Source organism: Anolis carolinensis, chromosome 2, assembly GCF_035594765.1.
Source record: "Anolis carolinensis isolate JA03-04 chromosome 2, rAnoCar3.1.pri, whole genome shotgun sequence".
NCBI lineage: Eukaryota > Metazoa > Chordata > Lepidosauria > Squamata > Dactyloidae > Anolis > Anolis carolinensis.
In genome coordinates, this window is record NC_085842.1 from 31682921 (window position 1) to 31696822 (window position 13902).

Consider the following 13902-nt stretch of genomic DNA (forward strand, 5'->3'; position numbering starts at 1 on the left):
ACCCAGTTCAAAGCAGATATTGTGGGATTTTCTGCCTTGGTATTCTGGGTTATATGGCTATGTGGAAGGGCCCACAAAAAGCAAAAGTGTCACTATCTCAGCCATTCCAGTGGACAACCTTTGAGTATTTCAGAATTCCGTATAAAGAATGTTCAACCTAGAATTAATTAATTAAGATCGCATATCACACTCTGCACTTGCCCTATAAGCCTTATGTATCACCTGTCACATCAGCACTTTTAATCTTGTACCCATTACTCTGGCCCGGCCCAGTTCTATTGTGTTTTAGCGTATTGTTATTGCTTGTGGTTTATACTGTTTTAATTCCTTTAATTTGCTTTTGTTTTGTATTGTTATATTATGTGTTGAGGCCTTGGCCTTTGTAAACCACATCGAGTCCTTCGGGAGATGCTAGCGGGGTACAAATAAAGTTTAATAATAATAATAATAATAATAATAATAATAATAATAATAATAATAATAATTAATACACACTGAATACAATGTCCACAGTCTCTTCTTTCAAATCATCCAGTGCAATACAGTTTATATATTTATTCAGAAGTACATCCTATGATGTTCTATGGTACTAATGTCATATATATGGCTATAATAAGCTTACGGTTGCTTCTTCATAACTGGATCCTTCTTTTAATATCAAATTACCACTGTTGCACCTAGAGATTACTATGACCTAGCTGACTTTGTCTCCTAACCTTTCATTACATGGTAAACAATTCTATTTCTTTAATGATACAACACATCAAAGAAAGGAGTCTGTGCATATAATTGCAGTTTTATAAATCCAACAGTGCTTACGATTGAGGCTGTAGATTTCTTAATTACATCGGAGGCGTTAATTCATGGCAACAATAGTAAGCTCAGAAAGCAAAGGTGAAAACTGAAACATTGGTTATCAGGATGCAGCTAAGAAATAGGTCAGTGCTGGCTGTTTATTCCCAAATAATCCACTGTGAGATTCACTGGGTCTCGATAAATCTACAGGCAATTTGAGTAAAGTAATCTGAGTTTGTTTCTGTATTTGCAATATCTCACTCTCCCCACAAATCAGTAGCTCAAAGAACCATACTTTTTGCAAATTATTTTTGCTTTTGCCCTCAAGAGGCCACAATGACTGACCCTCTCTTGGTAAGTTTCTAATTGACCTAGAGGCCTTAAAGTACCCTAACCTGGCTGGCCCAAAGAGAGAGAGATTTGAATGTTATTGAATCTACTCCTCTTTCAGTGCACAATGGAAGTCAATTCAATTTAGACAGTGGCCATTATTGTTCTTCAAAATCTCTGTCTTTCTGATTTTCTCCTTGCTCAGGCATTCATTTCACCTTTTCTCTTGGTTCAATCCCATCCTGACCCTAACCACCTATCCTACAACACCAAAAAGAAAGTGATAGATGACATCCTATTTTGATTTAACCATTGCCTTTTCCTTTCTCTTTCTCTCTCTCTCCAAAATCCAGAGGAAGGGGAGGAGATGATGATAATAATGATATTGATATTTCTACCCCATCTTTTCCCCGAATTCAGACTCAAAGCAGCTTGAGAAAACAAAAAGAGACGTCCCATTTCGATTTAACAATTTCTTTCTTAATCATAGAGACACAATGATGATAATGTTGGTACATCTACCCCACTTTTTTTCCTGGATTGGGACTCAAAAAATCTTGGGACAAAAAAGATAGCAATAGAAGGCATCCTATTTCAATTTAACCATTCCCTTCTCCCTCCTAAATTCTGAGGAAGAGATAATGATAACTAATGATAATCACAGAATCATAGAGTCAGAAAAGCCCACAATGATGTAGATATTACTATATCTATCCCACTCTCCACTCAGATTAGGACTCAAAGAATCTCTTGGAACAAAAAAGATAAGTGATCGAGAAAATCCTATTTAACCATTCCCTTCTCCTTTCTTAACCCCTGCTCCAAAACCTTAGGGGAGAAGATGAAGAAAATACAGCCCAACAACAACAACAACAACAACAACAACAACATTTTCTTGGTATCTTGGCTTTTAGACCTGTTCCTGGAGTTATTTGGTGCTGATTCAGAAAACTGCATTGGATAGACCGCATAGCTCTATTTTCTTACATACGGTTATCATTATTCTTTATGGGTGAGCAGATGGTGGCTGGTAGATGGTATATGTTCTGTATATCAAAAACTCGAGCAGATAGGGGAAAACAACTGCCATTTTTGGAATCAGCAGGTCTGACATACCTCGAAACATTGGGCTAACATTTGAGGCACCAAAATTGAGGATGATACTGATATTTCTATACTACTTTTTCCCAGATTGCGGCTCAAAGCAGTTGGGACAACAAAAAGGGAGAGGATATCCTATTTCAATTTAACTACCCCTTCTCAATCTGTCCCCCAAATCCTGAGGAAAGGGGGAGACAATGATGTTGATCAGGCATGGGCAAACTTGGGCCCTCCAGGTATTTTGAACTCCTCAATTCCTATCAGCCTCAGACCCTTTCCTTTCCCCCCTCAGCCACTTAAGCTTTGAGTCCAGAGAGTGATAGCTGATAGTCTATTTCCATTTAACCATTTCATTCTTCTTTCTCAATTTACATTCTCAGGAAGGAATGGGGATGGCGATAATTTATAATGATGACCACAGAATCATAGAGTTGGAAGAGACCACAATGATAATGATATATGTATTGCCGAAGCCTTTCATGGCCGGAATCACTGGACTGCTTTGAGTTTTCTGGGCTGTATAGCCATGTTCCAGAAGCATTCTCTCCTGATGTTTTGCTCACATCTATGGCAGGCATCCCCAGAGGTTGTGAGGCCTGTTGGAAACTAGGCAAGTGGGGTTTATATATTGGTGGAAAGTCCATGTTGGGAGAAAGAACTCTTGTCTGTTTGAGGCAAGTGTGAATATTGATCACCTTAATTAGCATTTAATGGCCTTGCAGATTCACAGCCTGGCTGGTTCCTGCCTGGACTCCCAACAAAGGATTCCCTCAAGGAGGAAGCAGACAGGCTTGAAGCTGCAAGGCCATTAAATGTTAATCAAACTGACCAATTCAAACATTCACACTTGCCTCAAACAGACAAGAGTTGTTTCTCCCACCCTGGACATTCCACAGATATATAAACCCCACTTTTCCTAGTTTCCAACAGACCTCACACCTCTGAGGATGCCTGCCATAGATGTGGGCAAAACATCAGGAGAGAATGCTTCTGGAAAATGGCCATACAGCCTGGAAAACTCACAGCAACCCGATTATGATTTATCTATCCCTCTTTTTTTCCCAGATTGGGACTCAAAGCAGCTTGGGACAAAAAAAAAAGACAGCAGTAAAGGACATCTTATTTCAATTTAATCATTCCCTTTATGAATCTCTCTCTCCCCAAATGCTGAGGAAGGGGAGAGGATGATCACTTGTAATGATGACATTGATGATGATATCTATCTTTCTTTTTTCCCCAAATCAGGATGCCAAGAGGCTTGGAACAATTGAAAACACATTATTAACAACCCACAAAACACAAAAGTTAAAACACCATTAAAATGGAACCATGGAACCATGTAAAAGAGGGATCCTCTCACCTCTGCAGGAGTCTACCGTATACCATGCAGCTGTGGGCAAGTCTACATAGGGACCACCAAACACAGCAGCATTGCCCAGACACGAATCAAAGAACATGAAAGGCACTGCAGACTAACTCAGCCAGAGAAATCAGCCATAGCAGAGCACTTGGTGAGCCAACCTGGACACAGTGTATTATTTGAGAACACAGAAATGCTGGGCCACTCTAACAACCACCACGTCAGGCTACACAGAAAAGTAATTGAAACCTACAAGCATATGGACAATTCCAACAGAAAGGAGGAAACCATGAACATTAACAATATCTGGCTACCAGGATTTTTTTTTAAAAACCTCTAAAATCAGGACAGTAAATAAAGAGCAACACTCTGAAAATTCCAATCAAGAAGCAATTAGGGCCAGCTAACCACCTCCCAACAAAGGATTCCCTTAGGTAGGAAGCAGCCAGGCTTTAAATATGCAAGGCCATTAAATGCTAATCAAGGCGATCAATTGCAACATTCCCACTTGCCTCAAACAGACAAGAATCATAGAATCATAGAGTTGGAAGAGACCTTGTGGGCCATCCAGTCCAACCTCCTGCCAAGAAGCAGGAAAACTGCATTCAAAGCATCCCCAATAAATGGCCATCCAGCCTCTTCTTAAAAGCCTCCAAAAGAAGAGCCCCTGCCACACTCTGGGGCAGAGAGTTCCACTGCGGAACAGCTCTCAAAATTAGGTAGCTCTTCCTAATGTTCAGGTGGAATCTCCTTTCCTGTAGTTTGAAGCCATTGTTCAGCTTCCTAGTCTCCAGGACAGCAGAAAACAAGCTTTCTCCCTCCTCCCTATGACTTCCCCTCACATATTTATACATGGCCTTTATTATGTCTCCTCTCAGCCTTCTCTTCTGCAGGCTAAACATGCCCAGTTCTTTAAACCGCCACTCTTTAAGAGTTCTTTCTCCCAACCTAAGCCTTTCCATATATATATATAAACCCCACTTGCCTAGTTTCCAATATCAATGAATGACTGTTGTAATTAATCACCTTGATTTATTTGTTTGTTTATTTATTTCCCTCATTTCTATCCCGCCCTCCTCACCCGAAGGGACTCAGGGTGGCTCACAATCTGGCAAAAATTCAATGCCAATATACAATACAAGAAGATAAAACATAAGCAATTAAAACAATTGAATAATTTAACAAAATACAATAAATACATTTAAAACCATACAGTATAAAATCCTTGAACCATTCGTCCGCAAAACATTGTACACAAACCTTAATCCGGACCGAGTCAAAGCCAACAGAATTCACTCATCAAACGCTTGCCCACAAAGCCAGGTCTTCACTTTTTCCCTAAAACTCAGAAGGGATGGAGCCTTCTGATTGATTAGCATTTAATGGCCTTGCCAACATTCACACTTGTCTCCAACAAACAAGAGTTCTTTCTCCCACCCTGGATGGACCTTCCACAGATATATAAACCCTACTTGCCTAGTTTCCAATATACCTCACAACCTCTGAGGATGCCAGCCATAGATGCAGGTGAAACGTCAGGAGAGAATGCTTCTGGATCATGGCCATACATCCCGGAAAACTCACAGCAACCCAGTGATTCAGGCCATGAAAGCCTTTGACAACAAATTGATATTGATGGTGATACCTGTCATTGCTTTTTCCCCCAATTTGGGATGCCAAGAGGATTAGAACAATTAAAAATACATGGTTAACAACCCAGAAGGTGCAAAAGTTAAAACGCCATTAAAATGGATCCATTTAACAATCATGAAAAAAATTAAGTAAGGTGTTAACAAAATACATCCTTCAAAGCACACACACATCCCAGCACAACAGTTCACAATATCCAGCCCATTGTCTAAGCTGGTCCTCTCATCAAATGAAGCAGGTCATTTGCATTAAAAATCAATCGAAAATCAATTTTTAAACGAACCAGAAGCCTGAGCTCCCTTAGTAGCTAGCTCCTTTGTTTCTTCTGGCAAGTTGTACCTATTGCATTTGTTGTCCATGAGCTAATTGCATTAAATAAAATTAATATATATATATATATATATATATATATATATATATATATATATATAAAAAATCAGAAACATGAGCTATGTTAGTATCTACCTCCTTTGTTTTTCCCGGCAAGTTGCACCCCGATTCATGGGTCCTTTTCAGTTCTTTTGGGGTTCACAGCAATTTCTTGGAAGGTTTTATTTGGGTGGGGGCGTGGTTTGCTGTGAATATTATCATTATTATGGTTTATTATATGCTAGCCACACACACCCCCAACCCAAATATAAATAAATCCTTTTGTTTATTATTGTCAACCCACTACCCCATCCATCGCAAGGGAAATCAGGGCCAAGGTTTGTCCTAAAAAGCCTTCCAGGCCTAGTTGCTGGGGGGCCCTCCCTCTTCCTAGCAACAGCCCTCTAAATCCCCCCCCCCCCATTTCAGAATGGAATCGCCCATGATCACCTACAATCAACCTGCGAGGCGGGAGCCCGGGTCGGAATATGGAGCCGGCGGAGGGGGGTGTCCTATCCTCCTTTCTCTCTCTGTCTCTCTCTCTCTATTGCGGGAATCTGGAGAGGCTGCTTAGGCTCAATCCGGATGTGCAGCAGCGGCTGACTCGAGAAACCCCGCCTCCCCCCTGGCCGAGCGATAGATAGGACAGCCGAGTGGCCAGGCTCCAACAGGAAGAGGTGCCCTCTGCTGGCGCCGGGCGAGACCACTGAGGATGGGGGGGGGCGTTCCTTTTTTTTTTTTTTAATCAGGTTTAGAGCATCCCTAATCCTGAATGGTCCCAAGCTTTGTATCACAGAGAGACAAAGCACCCCGATATTTTTTTTGGGATCCAATAATATCATTTCATCATCACTTGTGGGAAATACTAGAACTCAATGACTTAACTCTATAGATACTCTCATAGAATCCTAGAGTTGGAAGAGACTTCATGGGCCATCCAGTCCCACCCAATGCCAAGAAGCAGGAAATCACATTCAAAGCACCCCCGACAGATGGCCATCCAGCCTCTGCTTAAAAGCCTCCAAAGAAGGAGCCTCCGCCACACTCAGAGAGGCAGAGAGTTCCACTGCTGAACAGCTCTCACAGTGAGGAAGTTCTTCCTACAGTTCAGTTGGAATCTCCTTTCCTGTAGTTTGAAGCCTTTGTTCCGCCTCTGTTCTGCAGAAGTTTCTGGCTCTAAGGCAAGCCTGTCAAGACTATAATTCCCATTGCAGTCAGACACAGGCCCAGGCCCAGAAACCTCATTGACATCAAGCACTAACACAGGTAAAAAGGTAAAGGTTTCCCCTGAAGTTAAGTCCAGTCGTGACCGACTCTGGGGGTTGGTGCTCATCTCCATTTCTAAGCCGAAGAGCCGGCTTTGTCCGTAGACACTTCCAAGGTCACGTGGCCGACATGACTGCATGGAGCGCCGTTACCTTCCCGCCAGAGCAGTACCTATTGATCTACTCACATTTGTACGTTTTCGAACTGCTAGGTTGGCAGGAGCTGGGGCTAACATTCCACTCCTAGGATTTGAACCTGGGACCTTTCGGTCCGCAAGTTCAGCAGCTCAGTGCTTTAACACACTTCGCCACCGCGGCTCCACTAACACAGGTTGAACTACAACATCAACCCTTTGAACAAGTGATATTCACGATCATTCATCATTCACAATGACACACAGGTAACTCAGCTGTTAAACTGAAGAACCATGCCTTTGAACGGCTAAAGACGAAGACATGCCACTTCGTTGTTGTTTATTCGTTCAGTCTCTTCCGACTCTTCGTGACCTCATGGACCAGTCCACGCCAGAGCTCCCTGTCAGCTGTGGCCACGCCCAGCTCCTTCAAAGTCAACCCAATCACTTCAAGGATACCGTCCATCCATCTTACCCTTGGTTGGACTCTCTTCCTTTTTCCTTCCATTTTCCCCAGCATCATTGTCTTCTCCAAACTTTCCTGTCTCTTCATGATGTGGCCAAAGTACTTCATCTTTGCCTCTAATATCCTTCCCTCCAGTGAGCAGTCAGGCATTATTTCCTGGAGGATGGACTGGTTGGATCTTCTTGCGGTCCAAGGCACTCTCAGGATTTTCCTCCAGCACCAGAGTTCAAAAGCGTCTATATTCCTTCACTCATCCTTCTTTATGCTCCAGCTCTCGCATCCATAGGTTACAATGGGAAATACTATTGCTTTAACTACCCTGTTTCCCCAAAATAAGACAGGGTCTTATATTAATTCTTGCATCAAAAGATGTGTTAGGGCTTGTTTTCAGGGGCAGTCTTGTTTTTCCAAATTGACTTTTTAAATGATCTATATTTAGGGATTATTTTTGAAATAGGACTGATATTTCGAGCATCCTCAGAAAGACTGAAAAATCATGATAGGTCTTATTTTTAGGGTAGGTCTTATTTTGGGGGAAACAGGGTATGCGGACCTTCATAGCCAGTGTGATGTGTCTACTCTTCGCTGTTTTATCAAGATTGGTCATTGCTCTCCTCCTAAGAAGTAAACATCTTCTGATTTCCTGGCTGCAGTCTGCGGATGCCACTACAAAAATATATTTGGTTAGCAGAGGATGGCTATGTCTTTGAACCTGAAATTGCAGTTGTAATTGTAGTTGCCCAAAAGGTATACACTCTATTGAAACCTCTTAGTTTAAAATATGCACTCAGAGATTCAAAAACAAAGTCTTATTTGAAAAATAACATATCTTGTTTACTCACAAACATCTCACCATACAGGCACATTTCTAATTAAATTTCAGTTATAGACAGGATGTAGTTCTCTGTGTATTGAGTACACGTGGTATCATTCTTAATCAATAGTTCATAGATTTTAGGTATAGTTCTACTAACTGAAGTCCATAAGTCATGCTTCTGTACTGAAGTCCAAACAACAAACATGCATCCACCTCCAATGAGGTGTTCAGCAGATTTAACAAATTTAAGTCCATAATCACACTGAATACAAAATGGAGTCCTGAGTCTGAACATGTTCAGTACAATCACATGGCTATAACCCCTCCCACACCAAAGAGGTACATTCAAACTGGCAAATACACATAGAATACAGGTTAGAAATATATACATTAACAAATGAACAGTGAAAGCCTTGGGAGATTGCTATTTCCAATATTCTAACAGCTGGTATGCGGTTAGGAATTGTAGGAGCTGAAGTCCAAAACTTAAAAAGGTTTTTAGTCACTGCACCCATCCTTCAAGAGGATACCTAATGCCATTCACTGGGCTAGAGAAGAAAGGATAACCCAAAGTCTGCCAGATCTCAATGGAGAAGACACTAGTTAAAGGTAAAGGTTTCCCCTGACGTTAAGTCTAGTCGTGTCCAACTTTGGGGGTTGGTGCTCATCTCCATTTCTAAGCCGAAGAGCCTGCGTTGTCCATAGACACCTTCAAGATCATGTGGCCGGCATGACTGCATGGAGTGCCATTACCTTCCCACCGGAGCGGTACCTATTGATCCACTCACATTGGCATGTTTTCGAACTGCTAGGTTGGCAGGAGCTGGGGCTAACAGCGGGCGCTCATTCCGCTCCTGGGATTTGAACCTGGCACCTTTCGGTCCGCAAGTTCAGCAGCTCAGCGCTTTAACATACTGTGCCACCAGGAGCCCCGGAGAAGACACTAAGGGTGTAAAAAAGTCTTGCTACTGAGTAAATGGTAAGAGAACACTGGAGAAACACATTTTGCTCAGAGATGTGGTGTAGAAAGTTTTCTGAAGCTATATTTTTCCATGGAAACATTGCCACACCATAGATGTGTATGTTTATCCCAATTTGTCTGGGCTCTTGTATTGCAGTCAGCCATGGTGGATGAGATAAATATAGGACATGATGTTCTAGTTCCTTTTCAAAGTAGAGAGACATTGACAAATCCTAGCATTTAGAAGAACAGATTAAAAATTAACACTACTGGAGAAGCCAGATTTTAATTCCTTGTTTAATGCTGTCGGCTCTTGGCTGACCAATTTATTACTTGGTATAGACTTTGGGTCCCCTTGTGCATAAATTACCCACTAGTCATTCCTGGTTAAAGAGATTCCTCTTCACCCTCTTCAGTGGAGCTGACCGATTTAGCCTGGGAAGTGTTAAATTACTGTTCTATTAAGGGGGATTATGAGATTATAAATTAATCAGTATCTGGAGGACCCCACATTCTATTGCAGTACAAGGGATGTTACATTAAGCACATACATGATTCTCACATTGATTCATACTCATAGTTCTTCCAATCCAGTGAATCTCAACCTTTGCTTTCTGGTTTCAATTCCCACCAGCCAAAAGACCAATGGCTGGAATTTGCTGCAATTCTAGGCATTGAGAATAACTCCTGTGAACAAGTGCTGTTATCTGGCTGCGTTTATATGTGGAAGGAATTATTTTTGTGTGCTGTCCTCTTCATTCAGGATACAACTGCGGTCCTCCTGGTATATCAGGACATGCCTTTACCATAATGTCTTATAATTATGACCAGAACTAATAAAAGATTAAAACTATATGGAAAATCACAGTTGCCCACCCCATTGTTTTATGGGAAATGTTAGGCTTTTTAGTAGAATTATCCCAAGAGTCATTTAGTTCAGTCCTCTTCTATGCAGGAATACAAAGCTAAAGCAACCCTAGAACCAGTCATAGATGAAGGTTGGGCAACTGTGGGCAGTTAGTAGACTGCATCAGCCCTCTGGGAGAATCTTTTTTTTTAAAAATACATTTTTATTTCAATATACATTTCAAATGATATATTCTTAGTAACATTATCCTTGTTAATTCCGTCTTTATCTTTCACTTGGGTCTATTGGTTTTTCAGCCCTCCCCCCACCCTCTGGGAACAGTACTTTCTTTCATTCAGATATTATTTTAATTGATCAATCGTGTATATATATATATATATATATATATATATATATATATATATAATTTAGTTCTTTATAGTTTCTTTGTCCCTTGACTTTATCTATCAATCTTCCTCATTTCAGACCCCAGTTCTTTTTGATTTGGCCTGATGTATATTTGGTTCTCCTTTCAAGGATGTAAGCCTGAAGCGCCCTCTGGGAGAACTTGAAGGGTTACCCTAAAACAGTGGTTCTCAACCTGGGGTCCCCAGATATTTTTGGTCTTCAACTCCCAGAAATCCTAACAGCTGGTAAACTGGCTGGGATTTCCAGGAGTTGCCAAAAACATCTGGGGATTCCAGGTAGAGAACCACTGCCCTAAAAGCAAAAACCATCTGGAGGCAAAGGTGCATTTTTGCCATATTCCTCCCCTTTTATAAAACCAGAAGAGGCCTTTTTCTAAAACAGACCTTGATCTGCATCAAATGGCATGGCACACCTCCTACAGGGAAGAGATCCCAAACAACCTCCAGCCAAACCCCTTCTGCTATAAAGGAATACACAAAGCACTCTGGACAAATAGCCATCCAGACTCTTTTTAAAAACCTCCAGAGAAAAAAAGGCTCCACATATTCCACTGCCAAACAGCCCTTGCCATCAGAAAGTTTTTCCTGGTATTAAGATGGAATCTCTTTTCTTGCAGTTTGAATCCATTAGCTCTGCTTCTTAGTTTCAGGAGTCGCAGAAAACAAGCTTGCTTCATGTTCAATATGATGTTATTTCAAAGATTTAAACATGGTTTTTATGTTGCTTCTCAACCTTCCCTTCTCCAAACTAAATACCCTTCTCTGGCCACATTCCAGCTTATCAATATTCTTTTTGAATTCTGGTGCTCAAAATGGTATTGAGGACAACTAAAAACTTTTGAAAGAATGTTTTGTCCCATAATTGGCCCATAGAATACAAGAACAGCCCTAGGGCTGGAAGCAACCCACAACCTGTGCTTGGCCTACCTCTAACTTTGATCTTCTGCTTACAAAATATATACTTAATCGTTGCACTCCGGCTTTGCCAGATATGTTCACTTGATCACTATCTGTTTATTTCAGCAGGGAATTGCAAAGTAGTGAGAATGAGGAGATTAATCGTCTGCTGGAAAACCTGGAGGAAGTGGAGCAGGGCAGGATATCTCTGCCAAAAGCCAAAGGGAAATGTCAATCTCTTTTGCAAGATGGGAGGAAAGGCTGGAAATCAGCTAGCAGCTGCAACAAAGGTTTTCCAGGGTGCTGAGGTGAAAGAGACATCTGGAATTTACCAGGCACTGGAGCAGCAGTGGAAAAGTATTGCAGGAAACAGCAAGAATAGCCTTTCATTGTGAAGTGGAGAAAACTTGAATGAACAGACTGGGATGAAGCCATATCGTTGCTCATATTGTGATAAAATCTTCAACCATGCCTTGACCCATTTGGTACATGAGAGGATCCACATGGGAGATGAAACTTACCATTGCATGGAGTGCATGCAGAGTTTCCCACCTTACTGAATCACTGAATCCACAATGGCAAGAAGCCCCACAAATGCTCCAAATGTGGGAAGTATTTCAGTCGATTGCACTCATCTCCATTTCTAAGCCGAAGAGCCAGCGTTGTCCGTAGACACCTCCAAGGTCATGTGGCTGGCATGACTGCATGGAGCGCCGTTACCTTCCCGCCGGAGCGGTACCTATTGATCTACTCACATTGGCATGTTTTCAAACTGCTAGGTTGGCAGGAGCTGGAGCTAACAGCAGCCGCTCACGCCGCTCCCGGGGTTTGAACCTGGGACCTTTCGGTCTCCAGCTCAGTGCTTTAACGGCCTTTGCCACCGGGGCTCCTCATCTGTGGTAGTAGCTTTAATTATACTATGTAAGACATTTTTTGTTCTTGGGTTATAAATGTCATTTCCTAATTGGTTCTATCATAAAACATGTGGAAAGTGGATTAAACTGCAAAAACTGTTTTTGCAGGATATCCTGCAGCATATTTTGCTACAGTTATTCAATTAGTATCTCATAGTGTTAACCAATTCAACATAGTTTGTGGTAGCTACAAAAAAAGAAGTTTCTGGAATATGACAGCTACTTTCAAAGTAAGTGCTACACAATTAAACAAGAAATAACACTTTCAAACTAGGAACAGAATCTTTTTTTTTTGTTACATAGTGTTATCATTTACTCCTTAAGGAACATGCCAGGATCCACACAGGAGAGAAGCCCTACAAATGCTCAGACTGTGGGAATAGCTTTGTCATCAATGAAAGAACTCACACTGGGGAGAACCCCTATGCATGCCAATACTGTGGGAAAGGTTAATATATCTTCCCATGAAAAAAAACACACAGGCGAGGGGAAATACTTCTAAGAGTTTGGAGCATAGGAAAAGCTTTTGCCATTCCTCCAGCCTCCTTAATCATCAGAAAGCCCAAATAGAATAAAAGCCATCTTAAGCAAACTAGTAACAATTATAGAAGAACTTCTATTGAGTGATCTAGTTGAGATTCACTCTCAGTTGTAGATACTTAAGATCTCTTTTGATGATTTTATACACTAGAAATATATAATGAATGTATATAGCTAGCTGCATATTGTTCTTTGTGTACATGATGTTTAATATTGTTTAATACTTGTATATTTGTATATTTGAAATGGTATTTTAGTTGTAAGTTGCTTTGAGTCTCCATATGGAGAGAAAAAGTGAGATATAAATAAACATAATTATAATAATAGATCATGAAGTTATTTGTTATAAACTTGTGTTCTTGGTGCAATATCCATCTAAGGATAATTTTTCAGTGCCCATAGCTTAGTTTTGGAGATAGTGAATCCTTACTCTACAATTTATAAGGGAGTGATCAGAAGGGGGGGCAATTGCTTAAGGCAGCATTGTATTGCATGACTAGAAAGCCTTTATCCATGTTCCCTCTGCAATCGAGCCATTTGGAGTTGTTCACGGATAGTGAGATCCGGACTGCGGATAGCGAGACCAGGTGTTGAGCTGCTGTGAGTCCATGTCTGGCAAGATTTAAAACTAAAACCCCAAGTTCTCCAATCAAAGAAATCTCACCAGTTGAAGCAGAAGCCACAGAGATATATTTTTCAATCCGGCCAAAAGGGATGCCAGCCAGTGGTACATCGCTCAAAGAAGCTGACATGTTTGATACAAGTAAAACATACATTTTTATACTGTACAGTCTTTTGTTTTTCCTGCTCATGCCCAGCTGGGTCCGGCTTTACACTGATTGACAGAGCTGGTCTAGATGTCACAGCCAACTGGGAGGATTCCCTTTGTGAGGTGGGACTGTGGCACCCGCCAGCCAATCAGGGAGTGTTCCCCGCTTCCGATACAGAGTTCTGCTCTCCAAAGGCTGACGGGGCAAAAGAACACATAATTTTATAAATAGATTTCACTGTCTCAACTCCGAGACGAA

General features: G+C 41.3%; 1 protein-coding gene across 4 annotated transcripts in view; it reads right to left on the minus strand.

Annotated features, from left to right (window-relative positions):
- Window positions 1-6223, minus strand: part of LOC103277988 (zinc finger protein CKR1) — a 28377-nt gene extending 22154 nt beyond the window's left edge. Inside the window, exon 1 of one of the 4 annotated variants that reach the window (XM_008105484.2) lies at window positions 6060-6223. The gene's annotated coding sequence lies outside the window, so the exon portion shown is untranslated. Of the gene's footprint in view, window positions 1-5701; window positions 6019-6055 lie in introns of those variants that run through there. The other 3 variants (XM_062973715.1, XM_008105482.2, XM_008105483.3) reach the window with 3 other exon arrangements.
- Between the last annotated feature and the right edge of the window lie 7679 nt (window positions 6224-13902).